The sequence below is a fragment of the Colobus angolensis genome, unplaced genomic scaffold, assembly GCF_000951035.1.
Source record: "Colobus angolensis palliatus isolate OR3802 unplaced genomic scaffold, Cang.pa_1.0 Scaffold117, whole genome shotgun sequence".
Taxonomy (NCBI): domain Eukaryota; kingdom Metazoa; phylum Chordata; class Mammalia; order Primates; family Cercopithecidae; genus Colobus; species Colobus angolensis.
Genome location: NW_012112808.1, coordinates 9,322,758 through 9,347,230, shown reverse-complemented (window position 1 = coordinate 9,347,230; position 24,473 = coordinate 9,322,758).

Here is a 24,473-nt window from a genome sequence, read left to right as displayed (position 1 = left end):
TTAACTTCTGCAGACAAGCCTGAATATTTCTCTGCACTGCTAGTCTCTATTTTATGTCACACTAGGCTCTGAGTATCACATGGGAATGCAGGATGTTTTTATGAGCCTGTTTCACTTAAAAAGGACTCTATCAGTTCTTCCTCCATTTCTAGTGGAGTGGTTGCAGCTGTGTGCAGTTTTTCCATTTTTTTCCTATTTTCAAAATCTTCCCCCAGACTTTTCAAGAAATTTTTACATTCTAGAGAAACTGGAAGCTTTAAAAAGATTCTGGGTTCAGACATTAGGGCCTAAAATAATCTCTCGTGGCCTCCATGTAATCAAGCCAACACAGCAACAAAACACTTGTAGATGAAAAGAAAGTAAACTTATCCCAGGAAATAAGCTTAATGGCCGACCTGATCTAAGCTGTCCCTGACTTCAGATTCCATTGTTCAAGCCCAGGCCACTACTCCTAAGTGATTACGGTAGTAATCTACACAAACTCTAAAACTGGCGTCGCTCTCCTAAGTGATGGGCACTGTTCTGGATTTACATATCCAGTTCATTTAAATATCACTGTAGCTCTATGAGGCGGGTAAAATTAGTGTGCCTACCTGAGGGTGAGGACAACAGGTATGGGAGAAGGTCAGACTCTGCCCGGGCCTCAGGGGGAAGAGGCAAACTCTGTGCTCAGGCTCCATGGGGGAGAGTGGACTCTCTGTGCCTAGGACATCATTCGATGGGGGAGAGTATTGGCCGAGTCAGGCTTTATGGTCATACGATTTGTCCTAGAGCCACCTGGACCACCACATAGCACAAGATGTTGAGAAGAAGCTGGGAAGTTTTCGAACGAAGTAGATTTGCCCAACTATCCAACAGGATCATACTTAGTGACTTTTGTCTAATGGCGGGTAAGGGACCGTTTCTGACTATGTTGAGGTCATACATCCAAGGCGAGGGTGAAGCATTGAAAATCCTTACTGCGGAGTCAGGTTGGATCAGAAGACACAGCACCCTCCAACCCTGGCAGGTCTCTGTGTTTGTGGGGAGCTCTCAGTGGCCATGTCCTGCTCCATGTAGAATAAGCCACATGATCCTCTCTCCTTCGAGATTCCAACACTTACAAAAGCCCTGCTTCACGGGGTTGGCTTATGTCACAGAAGAGAGGTTTGTGGATGCCTTAAGCTGCCCCTCCCTGATGACACTGGGTGCTCTTTTCTCATGAGTGTGTGGTGATTGTACTGTTTGTACTAAAATCTCACCCACAATTGCCCAGCCAAGCAGTAGGGTTTGAAATGTGGTGCCTTCACTTTTCACAGGCCATTTGAATCCTCTCTTTAGCACAGCTCAAATACTGCAAGTCAAACTTGCGCCCTGAAATCCCAGACAGCACTGAAGAAGGTCGTTCAATAGCAGAACACCCTGTCCGATTCTGCCTGCAGGTTTCCCCTGGTCTGAGTCCCTTCCACACATGGGTTTCACCTCTCTTAAAGATCTGGCTTTCACACTCACCCACAGGCCTGAGAGAAAGCTACTGAACCTCTCAAGACCTCACTTTTCTGATTTTATAAATGGGCAGACAAATGAATGTGAATGAATCTCTGGCCTCTGGTGGTTTGCAGATGGCAGAGCCTCAACTGATGTGGGTTCCTGCTGCGAGCAGGGCGAGTAGAGGAGGAAGCATGGCTTTTATTACTGGCTTGGTTGTTCTTAGTATCCTCCCAGACCAGGATTCTGCACAGAGCACTTCATGAGTGTGCTTTCAGCTCAAACTCCTTTCCCTCTGCCTTCCAACACCTGCCCTGGCAGGTCCCCTTTTCCTCCTTTAGCCATGCATGGTCCCGGAAGGCACAACTCATTCTCATTTTGGTCCAAGCAAGCCGCTGGGGAACATGAGCTAAGGGGCTGTAGTGAAATTCAGATCTGATCTAGGCCTGAATCGTGAGTGCGCCTCTGAGCCGCGGAGTGAGCAAGCTTCCAGACCTCTCTGCCTCCGAGCAGTGTGTTGGACTCGCTGGTCTCCAGAATCCAGGATCCTGTGATGTTCTCCCCCCACCTCCCTCACTCGTTTCTCTTCCTGCCCTTCTTCTTCTCTCTCTGTCTTTCTTCCTACTGTCCTCTCTTTTTTTCTTCCTCCTCTCTCCTCCTCTTCTTCTCTTTGTGCTTCCTCTCCCCGTTCCCTCCCTCTCTCTTTCCTCTCTTTCTTTCTTGCTCCCTGTCGGTGCCCAGCTCCATGAAATGAGACTGGGCTGGTTGTGTTCTGTGATTTGATTAGGAGGTAACTCGTCTTTGCATTCGTCAGTCCTGACAGGTTGCGTGCTGAGGAATGCCCAAATCTGAATGCATCTTTCTCCCCTCCTGCTACTCCTCCCTCCTGCCACTGTCCTTTCCTTGTGTGCGGACATCCCTACAGACTTCTTTGCTTCCATCTGAGCCTGCCAGTCATTCTGTTTACCTTAGAGCTGTCAATATGACTTATAGAAATTGCAGATTGGATCCCTCCATCCCCTTGGCAGAAACCAAGGGCTGACCACCTCCCCCCAGCCCCAAGAATAAGCCCTAATGCCTTTCTCTGTTTGCAACCTAACCCCTGATTCCTTCCAGTTTTATAGTCAGACAAGCTCCAAACCAAGGAGGCAATATCACTTTCAAGTCTAATTTATCAATATGAAAACCAATAGGTCCTTTGACGATGTCAGCCCACACGGATTAAAAAAAAGAGAAAGAGATTTAGGAAAAAATAATGATGGACATTAAGAAATATCTAAAACCTGTTGAAATGTCAGAACCCTTGGAAAGGAAGCTACAAGTGATGTGAACAAGAAGGTAGCTTTCTAGGGTAGAGAACAGAATTAAAGGACATACTCATTAAGTGGCACAGGTGGAATTGTCAGTGTTACTGAAACGGCTTTGAGGAAACAAAAAGAACTGACAGAAGAATCAATCCTTATTAGACACAGTTTTTTTTCATCCTGATTATGAGTCACAGGCAGCACTCCCTGTGTTGAAATGTCCCTAAGTGCCTCTGTCTTGTGGAAGGGTGGTTATTTCGGGCATCTCTCCTTTGAGAGATGCCAAGTGCTGAGAACTTGAAGGCCAGGTTCCATCAATCTGTGGTTTCCCAGAGGCTGGGTATTCAGGGACAACAGCTGGAAATCATTAGGTTCTCAAAAGAAAGCTGACTTTAAAATTGCAGGCCTCCCTAATTGTTCTAACACTTAGTTGCATGCAAAAGAATGCCATTTCCTGCACATGTTCTCAGGCACAAATCCCTGCCTAGATGAGACTAAATTTCCAAATGGGCAGAAAACGAACCCTTGCACACCACAGCGAAAGGAAGTCCTATGACGTGTGGGAGAGTGACCCCAAACCTAATCCTGACCCTGCTCCTCATCAGCTCTGGGACCTGCCATTAGCTCTTCCTCTCTCCAGCACGAGTGTCCTCACTGGTAACAGGCAAGGACAGGGGCTCCTTTGATCTTATTGTCTCTTTCCTAAACATGATTTGCGGTACGTATAGGATAAACACATGACAAGATAAAAATAAATATAAAAAATGGATGGAGTCAGAAGGATGAAGGAGAAAGGCAGCAGTGTTGGAAATGATGTAAAAAATAAAACAATAACAGATGGAATCAAGTCAATACTTTGCTAGAGGCAAGTCACCAAGTTTGGACTTGATTTCCCAGCAAGCTGTGCAAAGAGAAAGGCAATAAACGGTGAATGGCAGTGCAAAGCTACCCACTGGTAGTTTAACAATATCACTCCAGGGCTCTCTCCCTTCCCTGGGTCATTTCCGCACCACCCACCTAGGATGCAATTTAGGCCTGAATGGGATTGTCACTGAGCACCGTGCCCAGCAGTTCACTAATGCACATGGCAGGCTCGGCTTGCTGGCTCCTGCAGCTGCTCTTTAGCGCTGCTGCCTTAACCCCAAAAGGTAAAAGGTTAACATCATATAACTTCTTATAAAATTGCAGGGTACTTGTGGCTCTACATATGGGGCTCTAGGCTCAGTGCGGATGGTGTGAACCTTTCAACCCCCCTCTCTGCCCTCAGGAACTTAAACATCTGTTTGTGGAGTCAGGTCACAGTACCCCCGATTTGTGGTGGTGATATACTGTCTTAGAGTGGGTCCCCCTCAGAAGCCAACTCTGAGACAAGGAGTATAAATGGTTTATTTGTGTGATCCCAGGAAATGCAAATAGGGAGGGGGAAGTGAGTCAAGGAAGGAGGTGAGTTCATCCTGGGTTCACGATAGAAAGAGAGTCACTGCAAAGGGTTGTGAGCTGAGAAGAAAGGAGAGGCCTTATAGCAAGAAGGAATTATCCCCCAGACACCTCTCCGTTACAAAGTCAGTCATCAAGTCCTATTTTTAATCATAATATTCATTGGTAGATAGAGTGGAGAAAAACTAAAGATGTTATGGTGCCATGGGGGCCAGTGAGCACAAAGTGTGACAATGGGTGGGCTGGTCTCCAGTGTTGGATGCGGGAGGATGGTCAGAGAGTACATTCTGTGAGTGCCCACTGGCTGGGATACTCAGCTGTCTGCAGGGCATGCAGTCAGTGCCACACTCATATCCTCAGGCCCTGCCATCTGAGACCCTGGACACAGCAACATTTAATTACATACTTTGCAACTATGAATGCTGCAAAGTAACCCTTATTGTAATGGGTCATTCTGAGGACTATTTCCTTTTTTATGGCATTATTGGGGAAAAGGGGATTTTCTTTTGTAGACATTTGGTGAGCACCTTTATGTGATTTACATAAGCTGTTCACACGCTTTGTGTCTCTAAACACTTCATATCTCTTTGTTCTCTATGCCCACCAATAGCCTTTTTTATTCTTTTTGTCATCTCAGATGCTCTGATTCTGAGACGGAGATGCCCACTGGTGAATAAGCGCTGTGCTTAGAGCTAGATCGAGAGCAACTGTGGAGACAGTGAAAGAGCTTGGGCTTTGGGTTCCAGCCCTGTTTGCCAATTCTAGAACCTGGGCAATTACTTAGCCTTCCAAAGTCCTAGTTTCTTCAACAGTAGAGTGGGGATAAACATCATTATCCTCAATCTCAAGTTGTTTTGACAATCAAGCCAAAAAAGAACATAATTTTCGTATCCGGTACAAAGTAAGGGCTCAGTGAATTGGAAAGACATTCTCGTGTATACATGAGGATTTTATAAATGTAAATAGTCTAAGTCATTAGCTTTGGTGAAGATTAATCTTGGTGTTTGAATTTAGAGCTAACAAAAGGGCTACAAAAAATCAATCTAAAGTTACAGTAGAGGAAGAAAAACAAAACAAAACGAAAACCACTCAAATCACAAAGAACAAAACAAGAAAGCTTAGATGGACTTTTCCTGTACAAGCCATGATATTTAGCAGCCTCTGCTGTGGACCTCCATACCCTCTAATCACTCGCTGTTTTCCTGCACCCCAACCCAACAGCTTCTCAGTGCAAGCATCTATGACACTGCCTGATGGGTTTTTCTGGTCTAAAGCGGGCATAGTACATGAGCTGAACAAGAGGAAAGGTCAGTGGAATTAATGCCTCAGGAGCAGACTCCAACCAATGACACTGGAGTCTGGATAAATGTCACGAAGGTCTCCTCCCTCAGGTGGGACAACACTGAGGCATCTTCTATGCCATCTCCCACAGTACCTCGTCAGTCTGAGCCCCACGTCCTGAGCATGGCCAGCTGATCATTAACACACCTGGCCTGACTTCCTTCCCTGTCCTGTCTCAGTTCCCACTCCCTACCAGAGCGGCTTACTGAAACCACCTCCCAAATTAACTACTGCACCCCAATCCTTGTTTGAATCTGCTTTTGAGGGAACCCATAGTAAGAGAGATAATTTGTTCAGTAAAAATATTTCAGGTGACCATTATACATCTGGATTAAAATAAAGAATTGTTTTTCCACTCAAATAGAAAAAAATGACTTGTCAGGTAAGGGTTTTGCATACGATTAAGATCATGACTGTAGCAGAGCAACTCTGTTCAAATTCATACTTTATAGCACACCACTTCAGGGATATTAGAATATTCAGAAGAAGACATTCAGCAGAACGCTTGGCATAGAATAATTCTCATGGATTTTTAAATCACCTTTATAGAGGTATACTTTGCATAAAATAAATATAAGTGTAGTTTGATTAGTTTTGACAAATGCATACACCCATGTAACCACTGCCCCAGTAAAGGCATTTCCGCAACCTCACGAAGTATTTTTGCTCCTTGGCAGTCAATCTTCAGCCACTTCTGCCTCAGGCATGCACCGATCTGCTCTCTATCACCACAGTTTAATGAATTTCAATTTTAAAATATTAAAGGTTGAATTCAGTCAAATAGATAATAACGGTGTTTGGGGAATATAATTTGCTGCTCTATGCTCTGTCATTTTTTTATCAAAATTATTTTTATTCATCACTTCTATGAGTAATGAAGAGAGAAAGTCAGCTTCAGAATTGCTGGGTTTCTCATGACTGTCATATGCACGAGGTGAGAGGTGGAATGGCAGGGCAAATAAAAGATTAGGTTAATTTGAAATTTGGAATGACCTCTGCTGTAAGATTTCCAGAAAAACAAATCTGAGACTCATTCATTAAATTAGGGAAAGCACCTTCAACTATAATTTGATCTTTATTTTAACTTCTTGGAATTTTGACAGTCATACTGAATTATGGCCAGATCTTTAACTCTTACCTGGGTAAACCCTGGAAAGCAGGATCCATAAGAGATGCACTGAGCCAGTCACTCACTCGGCAAATATTGATAGGGTTGCCCTCTGTGCACTAAGGGCTATCTTATATTCTGACAGTCAGAAGAAACACCTCTTCATGGACAGTACGTGTCTGTGTAGATATGTAATAGCAAGTCAGAATACAGCTAGGCAAGGGAAAAGCCGAGGTTGCAGAGAGAATCTGGCCTGTATTCTCTTAGGCAGGCCAGAAACAGGAGACATGATGGAGAGGACTGCTGGAGAAGGGCTGTCTGTGAAGATCATCTCTAAGCTGATTCTAAATGACACAAAATGAGCTAGAAGGGCACAGACTGGGGCATCATGGCAAACAGAAAGTGTTGTTTGTGCCAAGGCCCTAAGGCTGCAATAAGCAAGTCGTGTTTCAGACCTGAGAGCAAGTAAGTGTTGCTGAAATAGAGGGTGGGGGTCAGAGAATGGGTGTTCAGAGGGAGACCCATATCCCAGGGCGAGAGGGGTTAGAATTCATGTTATATTCTATGGGAAGCCATCAGTGGATTCTAGACGGATTGCTATTTTCAAAACTTTACTCTGAATGTTAAGAGGGGTGATTAGATTGTAGAGGAGCAAGAAGCAGAAGCAGAATCCACTCCGTCACCCAAGGGAGAGATGATGATGTCTTGGGTCAGTGGTGCAGATGCACCGGCCCACTTCACATCTATTTGGAAGATAAAGCGAGTAGGATTTACTTACATCAAAGGTATCTCAAGAATAACAACCACATTTTGTCATATAAGGCAGCTGAAGTCCAGGAAGAGGTAATCTCAGAAATATGAGTTGAGAATTTGTCAACTTTTACATGATGTCTAAAAACCAATGGAGTGGACGAGGTCAGCCAGAAAGCACATTTAGAACAAAAGGAGAAGGTGGCGTTTTGTATTCTGTACTTGGAAGACAAAGAGAGGTAGAGGACAGCAAGGGAGATGAGAAGGAGTGGCCAGTAAGATTGGAGCAAAATGAAGACATCATGACATTATGGACGCCAAAAAATAAAGCATTTAAACAATATTAATTTGAGGAAGTAAATTCCAGAAAAAATGTTTGTGCTTACTAGTGGCCACTAGTCACCAGTGACTGGTGTGAATCAGGCTGGTGTAACATCAAGCAGAAAAATGTGCTTGAGTGGCTCCCCATGCTGCCATCTTGTTCTCAATCCCATAGGCCCTGTGATTCTCCATCCTCCCTGCACTATTCGGGTTTTCTGCTTTGCACACAGAATGCAAGGTTCCATCTCAACATTTGCTTATTTTTCTCTTTTGATTCCATGCTGATATCTCTGGAAAAGTGAGATCTGGCATAGTTAGCATGCAGCAAATGTATTATTGGCTTCATGATCTCATGGTGTAGCACTCGGGTTTAGTTGAAGAAATATCGAGTCCCAGTGCATGCACTTGTTGGGAGAAAATCTCGTGGTCAGCCAATAGTCATTCCTGTTTCATTTTACATGTTTGCTCTTAAGAAAACATTCCCTCATGCAAGCCAGAAACAAAGAAGTATAGGAAGTCACAGGAGAATGGTTTTTGGAAATGTTTCTCATTCGGACATATGGTATCATTCCTAATCCTGGATTGTTTTCCTCCTGCATTTGCATTTCACCTCTCTAGAGCTAATCTCTTTCAGTATTTTCTTAAAACCCACTTAGGCTTAATGATAAATGCTGGTTAAGAACAGAGTTGTTTTTTGTTTTGTTTTCTATCCTGTTTTGTTTTCTTTCCTGTTCTGTTTTTAAGACCTGCCCTTGGTATATGGTGACTAGATGGTTAAGTTCACCGACGAGTCTCCCTGTTGAACCAATTTTGTTTCTACATCTTTTATTATTATCTTTTGAAGAGAAGCGTATTTTTGTGGTTGCATAGGGTTGACCACTTGCTTTATTGATGATGCCTTAACTGGTGACACAAGGCATGTGATGTCATCAGGGAAAAATGCCAGCCTCCAGCAAAACACTATCTTCTCTATCCATGTTTGAGCAACTTGGAAACAATTTTCCCGATATGATTCAACTACAAAAAATTAACAACACAAACATTCCCAGTGGCGGCCTCTGCCCTTGTTCTATGGCTTGGCCTTTGCTTAGGAACGTGGGAGCCACTTGCTTCCCTGGGAAGTCTGAAGCAATTACATCACCTTGAGCCAAAGAGACAAGAGACAAAGACAGTTTTCTCTCACAGGCTCTGCCTTGTTCTCCTCTAAAGAGTGGTGCACTAACAGCCTGCACTGGCTACTCCTTTCACTTGGTTTCTACTCACAGATTGTCACTCACTGTCCATGCTTACGGACCAAGGGACAGATGGAAAGAACAAGATTCTGTTGCCTTGCTGTAGCTATTTGCACAGAGATCATCAACAATCTCCTTGTTACAAAACCTCAGGGCCCCATCTCAGTTCTGTCTTCACTGGTGTCTCTGTAGCATTTGGGGTTATCTGACTCCTGGCTCTCCTCCCACCTCTCTCCTCCTTCACGAGCTCCCTTCCTCTGTTTGCTTTTTCAGTGCCTGTCTGGTTAAGTTCCTGACCTCAGTGTCCTTTCCTCCTCACAGTCCCCTTCTGGTGACATCCACTCCCATGACTTCTCTCTGACCCATTGCTGGGTCCCCCGTTGGCATGCCAGCCTTGCTCCGTCTCTATGTTCATCACATAAAACTGTCAGTGGACTGGATGCACCTGGATGCATCCATTCATTTGCTTATTTACTTGTTTGTTAATTTAATTAATAGCTATGAATGCTTGCTTGTGAGTGCAAATAAGACAACACAACCCCTTTTCTCACCCACTGAGGCAGTGTTTGTGACCACAGGTAACTTCCACTCAAAATGGTCATCAACACTCAGTATCTTGGGCCTTAAAACTGCTCGCCTTTATATGAACGCACCCTAATACTCAAGACCTCAATCCAATCAATTCATCCCCCAACTCCGGCAATTCTATTTTCTATTTCTTGAATTGGTCACTTTCCTTCATCATCATTTCCGCCACCACCACCCCTTGGTGAAGCTTCTCTCAACTTTTGTCTGAATTAAGGTGACCACACCGTTCTTTATTCCTCTTTGTGACTTTCTATTATTACCTTAGGATAAAGTCCGGTTTCCCTAATCTGGTGTCTGGGGCTCCTAAGGTTTGTCCCTACCACCTTTCCAGCTTCCTGCCTGGATGTTCTTTAATCAGATACCACAGCAGCCACACCACAGGCTCCTTTCAGTTGCCAGCATGCAATTGGCTGTTCTCTCACCTAATGCCTTTGCACACAGTGTTCCCTCCTCCTGATGAGCACTTTCCCCCACTCCTCTTCCCCGTTCCACTTCTGATCCTTGGCTTCTAGTCTTTTCCTTCCCCTTCTCAGTTGTTCTGTTGGTTTTCTCTTTTCCCTCCATAATCAACTTCTCTTTTCTAACTACTCTCACTCTCCAGGTGATGTCATTCAGCCACAGCACTTTAGAAAACATCTATACATTAATAACTCTCACCCTTATTCCCTTGCTAACTCCCGCCTGTCCCTTAGGTTTCAAGTTCAACATCACTCTCTCTAGGATGCCACCTTTAATTCTCCAGGACTGAGTTTGGGGCATCCTCCAATTTTCCTCAGTCCCCAAACTCACCCTTAACGTGACACATTGTGTCATAACTGCAGGTTGCCTTGACCATGGGATATGTTGTATAAAGGCGGAGGCTCCATTTTATTTTTCGTTCTAGCATGGTTCCCAGCTCATAGGATATGCTCAGCAAATGTTTGTTAAGTTGATGAATGAGATAACCTGTTTTTAAGCCAAGTCACCTGGCAGGGTATCAAGCAAAAGAGTATGCACTCTTGGAAAGGATGGGGAACTCTGAAGGAATGAAAATGTCCCCAGTGCCCTCTCTAAGAAGCAGGAAAGAGCTTACACAGAGTGAGCCCCCATTCTTCTTTCCCATCTAGAAAAGGATCACTTGATCCTTAAAGCCATTTAGGTAATTCCTGAATACTGAAAAAATATGTAAAAGAAGAGAGCTCAGAGAAAGCAGCAGAAATTTGTTCTGCCTGTTAGCCCCCATTCACAACGCAGGGATCTAGAAATTACCTACTGCGATTTATCTAAGCTCTTAAAAATGCTTTTTGTTAGAAATGCCCAGTTTCTCTAGAAATTTGATGTTAGAGTAGATTGCACTGGAGTTGGCTGGACTTGAAGTTGACCAATTCCTGGAGCACTTTTAATGTAAACATAATGGAAGTCAGACAGAAGTTGTATATTTAAAATACGTATTTGCGAAGTCATTGTAAATCACCTTTAAAATATGTGTTAACTATTTTTTTTTTTTTTTTTGAGGCGGAGTCTCGCTCTGTCGCCCAGACTGTAGTGCAGTGGCCGGATCTCAGCTCACTGCAAGCTCCGCCTCCCGGGTTTACGCCATTCTCCTGCCTCAGCCTCCGGAGTAGCTGGGACTACAGGCACCCGCCACCTCGCCCGGCTAGTTTTTTTGTATTTTTTAGTAGAGACGGGGTTTCACCGTGTTAGCCAGGATGGTCTCGATCTCCTGACCTCGTGATCCGCCCGTCTCGGCCTCCCAAAGTGCTGGGATTACAGGCTTGAGCCACCGCGCCCGGCCGTGTTAACTAACTATTTTTTAACTGATTTTTGAGTCTTAGACTTCCCCATTATAATCTTTGCACCAAAAAAATTCCTAGGATAAAGAAATATCAGTTTTACCGTCAGAAAAGCTGCTCATTTTTTTCCACTTGACCCAAAGTCTAGGCAAAAGTGCCAGAGAGTTGGATTGACACGGGGGATTAAGGGAGTCCTGAGAAAATGTGTTTCCCTCCTCAAATGACAGCTGTGGGAGGGTAACTGGACTACTCCAGGAAATGAGTCTCCTCACCAGCCACCATCAGGGAGAGGAGGTCTTCCCAGGGTGATTGTGTTACGCTGTTCTTGCATTGCTGTAAAGAAATATCTGAAACTCCGAAACTGGTAATTTATAAAGAAAAGAGATTTAATTGGCTCACAGTTCTGCAGCTGTACAGAAAGCATGGTGCCAGCATCTGCTTGGCTTCTGGTGAGGCCTTAGGAAACTTACAATCATGGTGAAGGCAAAGGGGAAGGCTATGTATCACATAGTGAGAGCAGGAGCAAGAGAGCCAGCGGGGAGGTGCCACACACTTTTAAACAAATAGATCTCACAAGAACTCACTCACTACCACAGCCCAAGAGGATGGTGTTAAACCATCCGTGAGAAATCTGCCCCCATGATCCAATGAGCTCCCACCAGACCCCATCTCCAACACTGGGGATTACAATTCAAAATAAGGTTTGGTGGAGACATCCAAACTGTATCAGTGATTCTGAGCTTAATGCCCAGAGGAACACATATCTTGCCCCACACCAGAAGACAGAGACCTTTACAAGGATGCCCCCAGAGCCATGTTCTGCTGATGAATTCTGCACCTGTAGCCAGTGTTGCTCTCTAGATTCAACCTGAATGCGGGGCTTCCATTTGGTTCCTTTTGTTTCCGGTTCTCAGCCAACACTTATGGTTTCACTACATTTAAAAATTTCCATTTTGCATGAATAAAAACAGCACCCAGAATGATAAATGTTTATTGAAAGACTCAAATTTTAATCCTCTCTACAATCCCATGGGATAGTCATAGTATGCCCATTTTAGAGGTAAAATGATTCTCAAAGAGGATAAGTGATTTGTTCAAGATTATGTAGCTATAAATAAATTAGTAAAGCAAAATTATTTAGTAACATATAGAATATGCTAAATAACACAATAAAAGGTGTAACAGGAGTGCTCCTTTTCATGGGGTTTCGTTCCACACAGAGGATAATTAGCTTCTTAGACTCCCCACCCCTGTCCCTCACCCCCGGATTTCATCTTTTCCTGTTCTTACTAGAGCACACACCAACCATGACAATTTCTTGGGGAAAGTCCTGAAAACTCCAAAACAAGAGCCCTTTGAAATCTCACATGATTCTTCACTCGGCAGTTAGACATTCATGTGACCTCACTCTATTCTGAATTCTCTTTAGGGCTCAAAAGTTGACGGCTATGTTTCATATGATGGTGATCCTAGGCTTTTATGAAAATTTCCTCAAGATATTGGGCAAGCCATTACTATTTCCAAGAATCTGTCTCCTGTCTGAGCAAAGAAGGCCTTGAATTCTTTTCCTGCGGGGGATCTGAGCTTGGCTCATGCAGTTAGAGTAGGATGAGGGACTTGCATTACTTGGGGTCTGGCTTGCACACTGAGAGAGAAGCTGACAGCCTATGGTGGCCCTCAGTAAGTTATCGTGAGGCGTGCGAGTCGGGGAGTCTGATCTCAACCCTTCATTGCACAGGTAAGGAAAGGGAGATGAAAAGGCAAAATGACTCATCCACCTTCAACAACAACAACTTGGAGGCAGAATCAGGCTCAGAGTTCCAGAAACTGTACTTCCAACTCCATGCTGGTGACAGGCTCACACTCAGGACTTGACCTGTTGAGGTTACTTTTTTCCCTGCGTCAATCAAGATATCATGTCCTTGGCAACAATATGTTTGGTCATTTGTTACGGTTATTTGTAGAATATTTTTACTTTTTTCTTTCTACTGGATCACTCCCACCATCATGCAAACATCTGGTGCTTTCTCTTATCTTGAGAAAACCCTGTCTTAGCCATATATTCCCCTACAAGTGCCACCTCATTTCCTTGCTGTCCTTTAAAAGAAATCTCACTTTATCTTCCCATTTTCCCTTGAGCATGCTCCAACAAAGGATATTCAAGTCAACTTGAGATGCCCCTGCCACTCAATCAATCATGTCATACTTCTGGAGCTCCAGACACTGTTTTAGACACTGCAGACAAATTAGTCTTTTGCTGATGACATCTATGCGACTAAATCCACAGCCAGAGCTCTGTCGTCACCTTCTTGGCCTGTTGGCATGAGCCAGCACAGTGAGTCATGCCCTGCTCCTCAGCACTTCTAATCTTTGGCTTCTAGTCTTTTCTTTCTCCTTCTCAGTTGTTCTGTTGGTTTTCCCTTTTCCCTCCATAATCAGTTTCTGTTTTCTAACTATTTTCACTTTCCAGGTGATGTCATTCAGTCTCAGCATTTTAAAAAACATCTATATATTAATAACTCCCACAATCCTATCTCTAGCCTGCACCTCTCCCTTGAATCCAAGGCTTGTGAACCTGACCAGCGAGAACCCCACTTGGATGTCTACAGGGCATCTAAACTTAACACGTGCAAAGGAAACTCCCCAGCTCTCCCTTACTCTCTAACTTCTCTGCCTTAATTGTCACCTTCCCATTCTTTCTGTGGCTCACTTCAAAAATCTCAGTCATCCCTGACTTCTCTTTCTCACACCTCACATCCAATCCAACAACACAATGTATTGACTCTGCCTTCAAAACCTACCAGAACTGGGTCACTGCTACCTCTACGGGCGCCTCCAGCATGTTCTGCCTGGGTTGCACCTGTGGTATCCTGCCTTGTCCCCTTGGCACCCCAAGGCTCGTCCACCCACATCCCTGTTCCACACAGAAGCCAAAGGGATCCCAGAGACAAGGTTGCTCCATGTGACTCCTCTGCCCACATTACCCAGGAGTGTTAGTTTTCCTCAGAACAGATGTCACAGTGGACCTGCAATATGGAAGTTCCGCCCTGACTTTGCCTCCTTCTCGCTGCACCCACTCACATGCTTTAGCATTTGGCTCCTCAGACGTGCCAGACACCTGAGTTCCTGTGCATGCTGTACCCCTGTTGAGAACACTCTTCCCCCAAATCTCCATAGAGGTCATGCCTTCTCTCTTCATATTCTGTTGGGAATGTCACCTTCTCAGTGAGGCTTTTTCTGACGGTTTTATTCACAATGGTAACTCCTATGCCCACCCCCTCAGCCCTCCAAATCCCTCTGCTTTGCTTATTTTTTCTTCTTAGCTCTTGTCCTCATCTAATTATGCAATCTGTGTTACTTATTGACTGGCTATTGGCTGTCTCAGCAGCCCCCCAGCTAGAATGTAAACTCCATGGAGTCAAATCTCTATCTGCTTTAGTCACTGCACTGACAAGTGCTGGCTTCAAAAAGGGCGTGCAGTAAGTATGTGCCAATTGGGTTAGAAAGAACAGAGAAGTTAGAGCATAAAGATCTCCCTCCATTTCATCAGCAAAGCTCTTTTAATACACTGTTTTGCTTATATTATTCTTATTTTGCTTATTCTCTTTCAGATGTGTTCTAAGCATACTATAGAGAAAAGTATTTTTACACAATTTTGCAATGCTTTGTAATTTACAATTTTGTAGATACTTTTATAACTGCATGATACCTCATTGTGTGGGTCTATAATAACTGAATTTGCCCTTTCTTTTGCTGTTATAAGCAATGCAGACATCTTTCTACATACATATCCCACACATCCATATTTGTGTTCTTAGGAGATGTTCTTGGAAATGGAATTATTATTACTATGTGAGAAGTTACCAACATTCATTTTCGTAGCAAAAGGTAAAGCCGAATCAATACTATGTATTTGGAGAAAATTTAAATTTTAAGACATGTTCTCAAGACAGTGTAGACTTACCTAATCTCCACAGCTGTCTATAGCTATGATACAATAACACCATATGAATCAATGTATAATAAGGTTCTGTGTGGATTCAGTAAGGTCACCATGGATTCAATTTTCTTCACTATGTGGATCAAAGCAAGAAAATGCATATTTGCATTTAGAAATAACTCCTACCTCACAAGCAGGAATAAATAGGGTTTGCTAATGCTCCTTGGTAAGGAAGTATGAAGTCAGAAAGGCTAGGTCCAGCTCTTCCTCAGCTATTTATTAGATCTACAGCCATGAAAGAGTGGTGACTCCTTGGCATCTCCGTTGCCCTTATCTTAAATGATGAGGTTGGACCAAATGGCCAAGGAGCCAAATTTTCATTCAGCTCTGAGATGCTGTGTCTACCAGAAATGTTAATTTTCAAAAGCAACTCATTTGGTTTCTTCTACAGTTGAGTCCACATCAACCCAGCAATTCCACTATTAGGCATTTACCCAAGAGAAACGAAAGCATATATCTGCAAGAACTCTTGCACCAAAATTTTCAAGGTAGACTTGTTTATAACCAACCCAAAGGACAAGCCACCTAAACATCCCTTGAGTGGATATACTCATGGACTCCTACTCAACCATAAAAAATAACTAATGATACATACAACATACATAAATATTACAGACACACTGAATGAAAGAAGCCTGGCACATACCATATGAGTCCATTCATATGAATTGTAGAAGTGAAAAAAATAATCTTTTGGTGCTAGGAGTCAGATCATGGTTGCCTTGGGTTGGGGCAGGGGATGCTTGACTGGGCAGAGGCACGGGAAACTGTCTTGGATGATATGATGTTCAGTGTCTTATACAGAGTGGTGATTATACACAGGTATATACAACTGACAAAACTCATCAAGTACAAAGCCAAAGAAAGGGGCATTTTATTGCATGTATAGTATATTCCCCAAAATATATACTTTAAAGCCCATCCCCTAAGCACTGAGTCCAAATGTGGAATTGAAGAGTGAATTGGATGCACTGCCAATCATTGGCATGCTGCCTTCATTTTGAGGCACACATTTGAAGCTGTTGGGTGCACTCAGGTATGGGAGCAGGACTGCTCAGCCCAAGTAACAAGCACCTCAGCCTATGGTTCTGAATCTGGGCCTGATCTCAGACTTCCCTGTATCCTTTGGGCAAGCTTGCTTTCCTGTCTCACCTCAGGGCTGAAACACTGAGCTGAAGTGCTTAAATGTCTCAGAGCACCCAGGTGAGTGGTGAGGGCTTTTTAGAAGAAATGCCAAATGCAACTCTAGAATGGATGTAGCCGTGTAGCCTCCCAAAGTCCATTCTTAGCGGTTGGCTCACAGAAGTCCCAAAGCTGCCAGTGTGCTTTATCTCAATTTTACAAGTGCTAAGTACTGGAATTTAAAGCCAAGAACAATCCCTTCAGAGTACGAGAAACACATGTTTCCCCACAGATGGTGGGACCAAAGCTTACGACCTTTGGGGAGAAGTCTTCACAGCTGCGTGATTATCTGAGCAGTTTCCTACTGGGAAGGACATGTGGAGACCAGAGATATAAACCCTAAGTGAATAAATACCAATCTGGGTAATTCAAGTAGCCCTGGAAATCCATGGTGTGACCGAATTCTTCTGCCAGGGAAGGGAAAAATCCACCTGAAAATGGTGCTGCTGTGTGTCCTTTGGCTCTCAGTCAGTGAACATGAGACATGTGTCAGTGCAGCAGCAACCTTGGAGAGAAGAGCGTTCTGCATCACCGGGAAATATGCAAAAGAGCAAAGGATAGGGGTAGGGGAAGTTCTGATTGTGAGTTTGTCCTCCCCATCGGGGCTGTTAGACCAGGAGCAGGGAACTAGTTCCACCAGGGGCCACCTGCCAAAGTTGTTAATGTGGAACTTTGAAATTCACATAAAAAGCCATGTCATTTGGCATGTGTTGTTTTACCAGTTTTTTCTAATTTATGTTGAATGCATTAAACTTAAGAAATAGAATAACTCAGACTAAAAACAAAAACAAAAACAAAAATCTCTCATCATCTCATTGCTCCAAGAAGATTTGGGTTAACATGTCAGTGGCACATGACTGTTTATGCAAATACAGAAAGAACATTACAAAAATGTTGTCACACTACTATATCGTTTTATAGCTTGTTTTTCTTTATAAATTTACCACGATAATTCCCTTGTCAATAAATGTTCTCCTATAATGACTTTCACATGCAGGCGTACCTCACTCATCTATAGAAATACATTCTGAGGAATGGGTTGCTTGGTACGTTTCTCCTTTTGAGAATATCATACCATATACTTATACAAACCTAGATAGCATAGTCTACTACATACCTATGCCATATGGTATGACCCATTGCTCGTAGGCTGCAAACCTGTATAGCCTGTTACTGTACTGAATACTGTAGGCAACTGTAACACAAAGCACTAGACAATAGTAATCTCTCAACTTCATTATAATTTTCCAGGAACACCGTCATATATGCAATCTGTCAATCAAGTGTGACTATGTGGCACATGACTGTTTATGCAAATACAGAAAGAACATTACAAAAATGTTGTCACACTACTATATCGTTTTATAGCTTGTTTTTCTTTATAAATTTACCATGATAATTCCCTTGTCAATAAATGTTCTCCTATAAGATTATTTTTGTTAGAAACCCAGTATTCCATAGCAATGTATTGCAATCTACTTATTCACCTATTATTAGATCATAGATACAAGAAAAATTGATAGAAGTTAGACTTGACATTTTTAAATAGTTTTTAGAATATCACTAACTAAAAATCAACTTGAAGTGATATCTTTAACAGTTTGCCAATTAAAAGCAGGAACTTGTGGGTAACAACAGAGGATGAGACCAGATTTCAAAGTCTTCCTTCTACAACTTAGAAAAAGGAAGTGTGGACATCACCATCATCATCAAATGGGTAAAAACCATAACAGAGTCCAACACCTAGAACAGAAGCCCCTCCCGACAAGCCTGACATCCCTTCAGAGATGGGAAAGCCCACTGAAATGCACTTTCTTGTTTCCTCCAGGTGGGAGAAAGGGGGAAGAGGAAACCATGAACAGTCAAAGCTTCCAGCAGTACACTAGCAAAACAAAGCAAGGAGAAACAACATCAGACCACGTCCTGTGAAGGGGCAGGAGTGCCTGGGAAGCAGCAGCACAGAAGGGGCCAAGCCCCTCCCTGAGCACAGGCAACTGAAGGGGTTGTTGGAAGAGACTGAGGCTGGCAAGACGGACACTGCTGGATCCCTGGTGCTCTCTGTCTTAAAGCACAGGAGAACTTCCCATGATATTAGAATATGGCTCAAATAATCAGGGATAACATTGTTTCAGGGCTTATAAGAACACAGAAGGTGAGAGAACAGAGCCCAGGACTCACAGTCAAAGCTACTGAACCGGGGGTCGGCCAGCTTCTCACATTGCCCAGTGGAGGACTGCATCCTGTGAGCTGTCTGTTTAAAAGATTAAGTCAAGGTAACTAATCATCACATAGAGTGCGGTCCATCACCTACCTTAATTATACACCTTCATAAAGGCAAAGTTGAGGATGCTTGCAAACCCTCAGCCTTTGTATGACTGAAGGCTGGTGAAATCTCAAAGATGACTGAGTGACTGCATGAGTCTGGGCATGTGTCAGTGAGGTTTAGGCCAGTAATGAAATTTACATAAATCATTCTACACTTACTCATGAAAGTGTACTTTTGTGTTATTTTAGTGAAATCACTGAATATGTTTTGAAATTGGGATTTTCACCTGATATGCATTCTTTTGACAGCCATAATCTAAAGCAGTTCTCCCTCAGGGTGGTTTTGCCTTCTAGAGGACCCTGGACAGCGTCTGGAGATGTTTCTGTTGTCACTGCTGGGGCAGGAAGTGGGTGCTCTGGCATCTGGTGGGCAGAGGCCAGGGAACTGCCAAACATCCTGCGATGCACAGGATAGCTCTGCAACACAGAATTATCCAGCCAAAATATCTCTATATCCTATATGTAGGTTTTCATATCTAAAACATGTCAACATTAAGAAACCCTGATTTAAAGGTTTAGTAATGAGATTTCATTGAATTAAAGTTTTAATCACCAAATTTGTTTTTATCAAAACATAAGCAGAAATAAATGTTAAAATATTTAAAAATCAAAATGTACTCCTAAAAAGATATTTTTCCTCAATATAATCAACATTGCCTATTAAAATTAAGAGATAAATACAACTTATAATCAGCAAACGTAAAATAATAAACAAAATTTTAAAGTAAATATTTATAGTATATTTACTTACAAATCCATATGTTTTATAAAAATGAAAGTATTTGCAAACCTATCACTCACTGTCCATGGAGGCATCGATGTAACTATTTTCTCATGTCTCACAGACCCACACGTATAAAGATTTAAGGTGACAGAAGTCATCTGATACTACACATTTTCTCAGCTGCCAGAGACAAATGTGTCTCTGCATTCACCCCTGAACATCTCCAGAGTCACACATGGAGTGTGATGAGAGTGGACAGTGGGTCCCAATGCTGTTGGGAGCCCCACTCAGTGTGAGACCTTGTTGGAGTCTCCCCATCGGAGACAAAGGACCCACAACTCCACCAGTTCATTCCTTTTTCCCTGCACTCTTCCAGTGGTCAGATCCTCCTTGCACCTCAAAGAGTGTCCATCTCCAACATTGGCCGAAGCACAGCCCACACACCCTCATGGCATTTAGACACCGTCCCATTTGGTTTTGCAGACCTGGGGAAAGAGAAAGGAAGAATTCCCAGAAGCCTGAATGCTGTTGGTTAGGGGAGTAGATGTACAGGATTGCAGGTTCCCTGGCACCAGAGCTGAGCCCCAGATCCCGAAGGACAGAGGCACTCTGTGTTCCTTAACACAACTCGCTGTTGCCTGGGACAAGTGGGCTTCCTGAGCACGTTGCCAGGGCCCTCTTGTCTGGGTGTGAGGGAAGTACTGCCTCAGAGGATCTCTCTACTTCCACTTCTAGCCTCACAGTATGGAGAAAATGGAACACACAATACCTAAACCACACACAGAAATTCCACCAGGAATGCCGACCGTTCTCAGATAAGATAGAGGGAGGCAGAGCAATGCATTCCTGGGTGCAGGATGTGGAGTGGTGGTCCTGGCGTTGAGGTGCTGATTAAAGCATGAACGAGATGACAACAAAATAGGAGAGACACATACCTGTCTTAGAAAAATGAGAAATGGCATGAAGAGTGTATATTCTGGAAAAAACCAAACCTGGACATATTTTTTCCTGGGGAGAATGTTAACGAGCATGTCAATTTAATACCACAAGAACACAAAGGCTAACCGAGTAAACAACAGAGGAGATTACCCAAGGATAAATCAGAGTAAAGAAAACAAATCGAGGGCCATAAAAATAGCAACATATTTAAGCCACCGTGAGTAGTTTAGGCATAGCTGAGTATCAAATTGCTAACCTAAAAAATACCGCTTGAGATAAGCATAGTGAACACGGAGAAGTCACCAACAGATAAAAATAATCACATAACAATAGCCATGGGATACGAAAGCGATGGAATGTAAGCAGAGAACCCAATAAATGGGAAAAAGCAAGTATCCAAACCTATAATACAAGAAAAACAAATTTGCAGAGCACAGGACACAACATACACCTGGAAAATCTGACATGAAAAATTGTCCTAGCCTGGCTAAGTTCTTGAAAGTCAAGGAGGAAGAAAGATATCTATGGTATCCAGGCAGAGTTATTGAATCATAAGGAAAGTCTGGCTTCCGTTCAGCTTCCTCACTTGAACACTGGGTGCCAGAACACTCCATTGTCTGCTTACAGAGTGTGAGGCACTGTGTTGAGTAGTGGACATCGTCTACAGCCATACCACCCTGAGCGCCCCCAATCTTGTCTAAATACTGGGCATGTACAGGCACATCTGGGAGATATTGCAGGTTTGGCTCCAGTCCAGCGCAACACAGCAAATCAGCTAATATTTCAATAAAGTTAGTGAAACAATGTTTTTGGTTTCCCAGTGCATATAAAGTTGTTTATACTATATTGTAGTCTATTAAGTATAAAACAGCATTATGTAAGAAAAAACAATGTACATCCTTTAATTTAAAAATACAGCTGAAAAGTGCTATTGATGATGTGAGCCTTTATTTAGTGATTTGTAATCTCTTGCTGGTGGAGGATTTTGCCTCGATGTTGGTGGCTGCTGACTGGTCAGAGTGGTGATTGCTGAATGTTGAGGTGGTATGGCAATTCCTTAAAAGATGACAACAATGATGTTTGCCACAATTGATTGACCCTTCCTCTCAGGAAAGAGTTCTCTGTAGCACGCGATGCTGTTTGACAGTGTTTTATCCACAGTAGAACTTCTTTCAAAATTAGAGTCAACCTTCTCAAACACTGCAGCTGCTTTATGAACCTTATGGAATCTTGTAAATCCCTTGTTGTCATTTCAACAATGTTCACAGCATCTTCACCAGGATACAATTCCATCTCAAGAAACCACTACGTTTGTTTATTCATAAGAAGCAACTCCTCATCTGTTCAAGAGTTTTTTCATTTTCATTTTAATTTTAGATCCAAGGGCTACACATGCAGGTTTGTTACAAGGGTATATTGCAAGATCCCGTGTTTGGAGCGTTTTTGTAATGAAATTCCAGCAATTTAGTCACATCTTCAGGCTCCACTTCTAATTCTAGTTCTCTTATTTTTTCTAGCACATTTGCAGTGACTTCCTCCACTGAAATCTTTAACCTCTTAAAGGCATCATTGGGTTGGAATAAACTTCTTCCAAACTTCTGTGAATGTTGATATTTTGACCTGACCCCATTAATCACAAATATTTTAATGACATCTAGAATGATGAAGCCTTTCCAGAGGTTTTCAATTTATTTCCAGAGGTTTTCAATTTACTTTGCCCAGATCCCTCAGATAAATTAGATAGTAATTTATCTAATTATGGCAGCTACAGTCTTACAAAATGTATTTCTTAAATAATAAGCTTTGAACATTGAAATAGTCCTTGATCCATGTATTGAAGAATTGATGTTTGTTAACAGGCATCAAGAAACACTGTCATCATACATCTCCATCAGAGTTCTTGGGTGACGAAGTGCATTGTCAATGAGCAGTAATAATTTGAAAGGAATCTTTCTTTCTGAGCATTAGTTCTCAACAGTGGGCTTCAAATATTCAGTAAATCATGCTGGAAACAGATGTTCTGTCATCCAGGCTTAGTTGTTCCATATTTATCTACTCTGCACAGGCAGACTACATTTAGCATCATTGGCCCCTAAAATGTCAGTCTGTCTTTTGAAACTCTGAAGCCAGTCTTTGACTTCTGTTTAGCTGTGAAAGTCCCAGATGGCATCTTCTTCCAAGATAAGGCTGTTTCACCTGCACTGAAAATGTATTGTCTAGAGTAGTCAACTTCACCAATGATCTTAGCTAGATCTTCTGGATGACTTGCTGCAACTTCTACATCCACACTTGCTGCTTCACTTTGCACTTTTATGTTGTGAAGATGGCTTTTTTTCCTCCAATCTCATGAACCAACCTCTGCTAACTTCCAGCGTTTCCTCTGCAGCTTCCTCACACCTCTCAACCTTTACAGAATTGAAGAGAGTTCAGAGCTTACTCTGAATTAGGTTTTTGTTTGATTTTCTTTTGGTTTGATCTTCTATTTGGACCACTAAAGTTTTCTTCCTATCAGCAATAATGGTGTTTTACTTTCCTATCATTTGTGTGTTCTCTGACTCTTAATTTCCATCAAGAACTTTTTCTTTGTATTCATAAATAGACTAACTGGGTGCAAGAGGCTTAGCTTTCAGTCTATCCTGGCTTTCAACATACCTTCCTCACTAAGCTTAATTATTTCTAGTTTTTGATTTAAAGTGAGAGACATGTGACTCTTCATTTCACTTGAACACTTAGAAGCCATAAGCCATTGTATGGTTATTGATTAGCCTAATTTCCATGTTATTATGTCTCAGAGAATAAGGAGGCCCTAGGAGAGGCAGAGAGAAGGGAAAACACTGGTCAGTGGGGTAGTCAAAACACATAAAAGGCCAGGTGTGGTGGGTCATGCCTGTAATCCCAACACTTTGGGAGGCCGAGGTGGGTGGATCACCTGAGGCCAGGAGTTCAAGACCAGCCCACCCAACATGGCAAAACCCCATCTCCACTAAAAATACAAAAATTAGTCAGGTGTCACGGTGTGCCCTTGGAATACCAGCAACATGGGAGGCTAAGGAAGGAGATTACTTGAACCCAGGAGGCGGAGGTTGCAGTGAACCAAGATCATGCCACTGCATGCCAGCCTGGGTGACAGAGCGAGACTGTTTAAAAAACAAAAACCACACAAACTATTTCTAGATTAAATTTGCCATCTTATGTGGGCACGGTTCATGGTGCTGTAAAACAATTACAATATTAGAATCAAATATCACTGATTAAAGATCATCATAACAAATATAATAATAAAGAACAAGTTTGAAATACTGTGAGAACTACCAAAATTTGACACAGAGACAGAAATGAGCACATGCTGTTGGAAAAATGGTGTGGATGCAAGGCTGCCACTCACTCCAATTTGTAAAAACTGCATTATTGAAGACATGCAATAAAGGGAAGCACAAGAAAACAAGGTATGTCTTTGTTCTCTCACTTACTACCCACGGGAATTGGTGGCAGAAACATTTTTCCTTTTGTGCTTCCAGAGACCCTCTCCACCCTCCTCCATCCTCATTTCTGTCTCAGAAAAAGTGGTGCACTGGTAAATGTTAAACAACAGGCTCTCCAACAAAGAGTCCCATGTTTGTAGTATTTGTTGATGCCTTTGATGTTGTGGCAGACATACTTCCATTATGCCCAGTTTCAAGCTACCAGGATGGTGTTAAATAGTCTTTCAGTTTTCCTGTTCTCAAGGTTCCATTTGAGTTTGTCCATTGGAGACCATGACCCAAAGATTAGGAGGAAAGATGAGTTATGTGTTTCTCCAGCTCCCCCGCTGCTGGTTTTATCCCTTGGCAAAATATTTCATCTCCTGTCAAGAGGCCCTATTCATATGTCCCTCCTTGTCCCTGGGTTTAGAAACTTCTCCTTCCTGTTTTTCACTCAGGCCTGGGTGAGGGAGGTGTAGAGAAAGTCCCTCTGCTGTCAGTAGCTGACACTTTGCAAATATT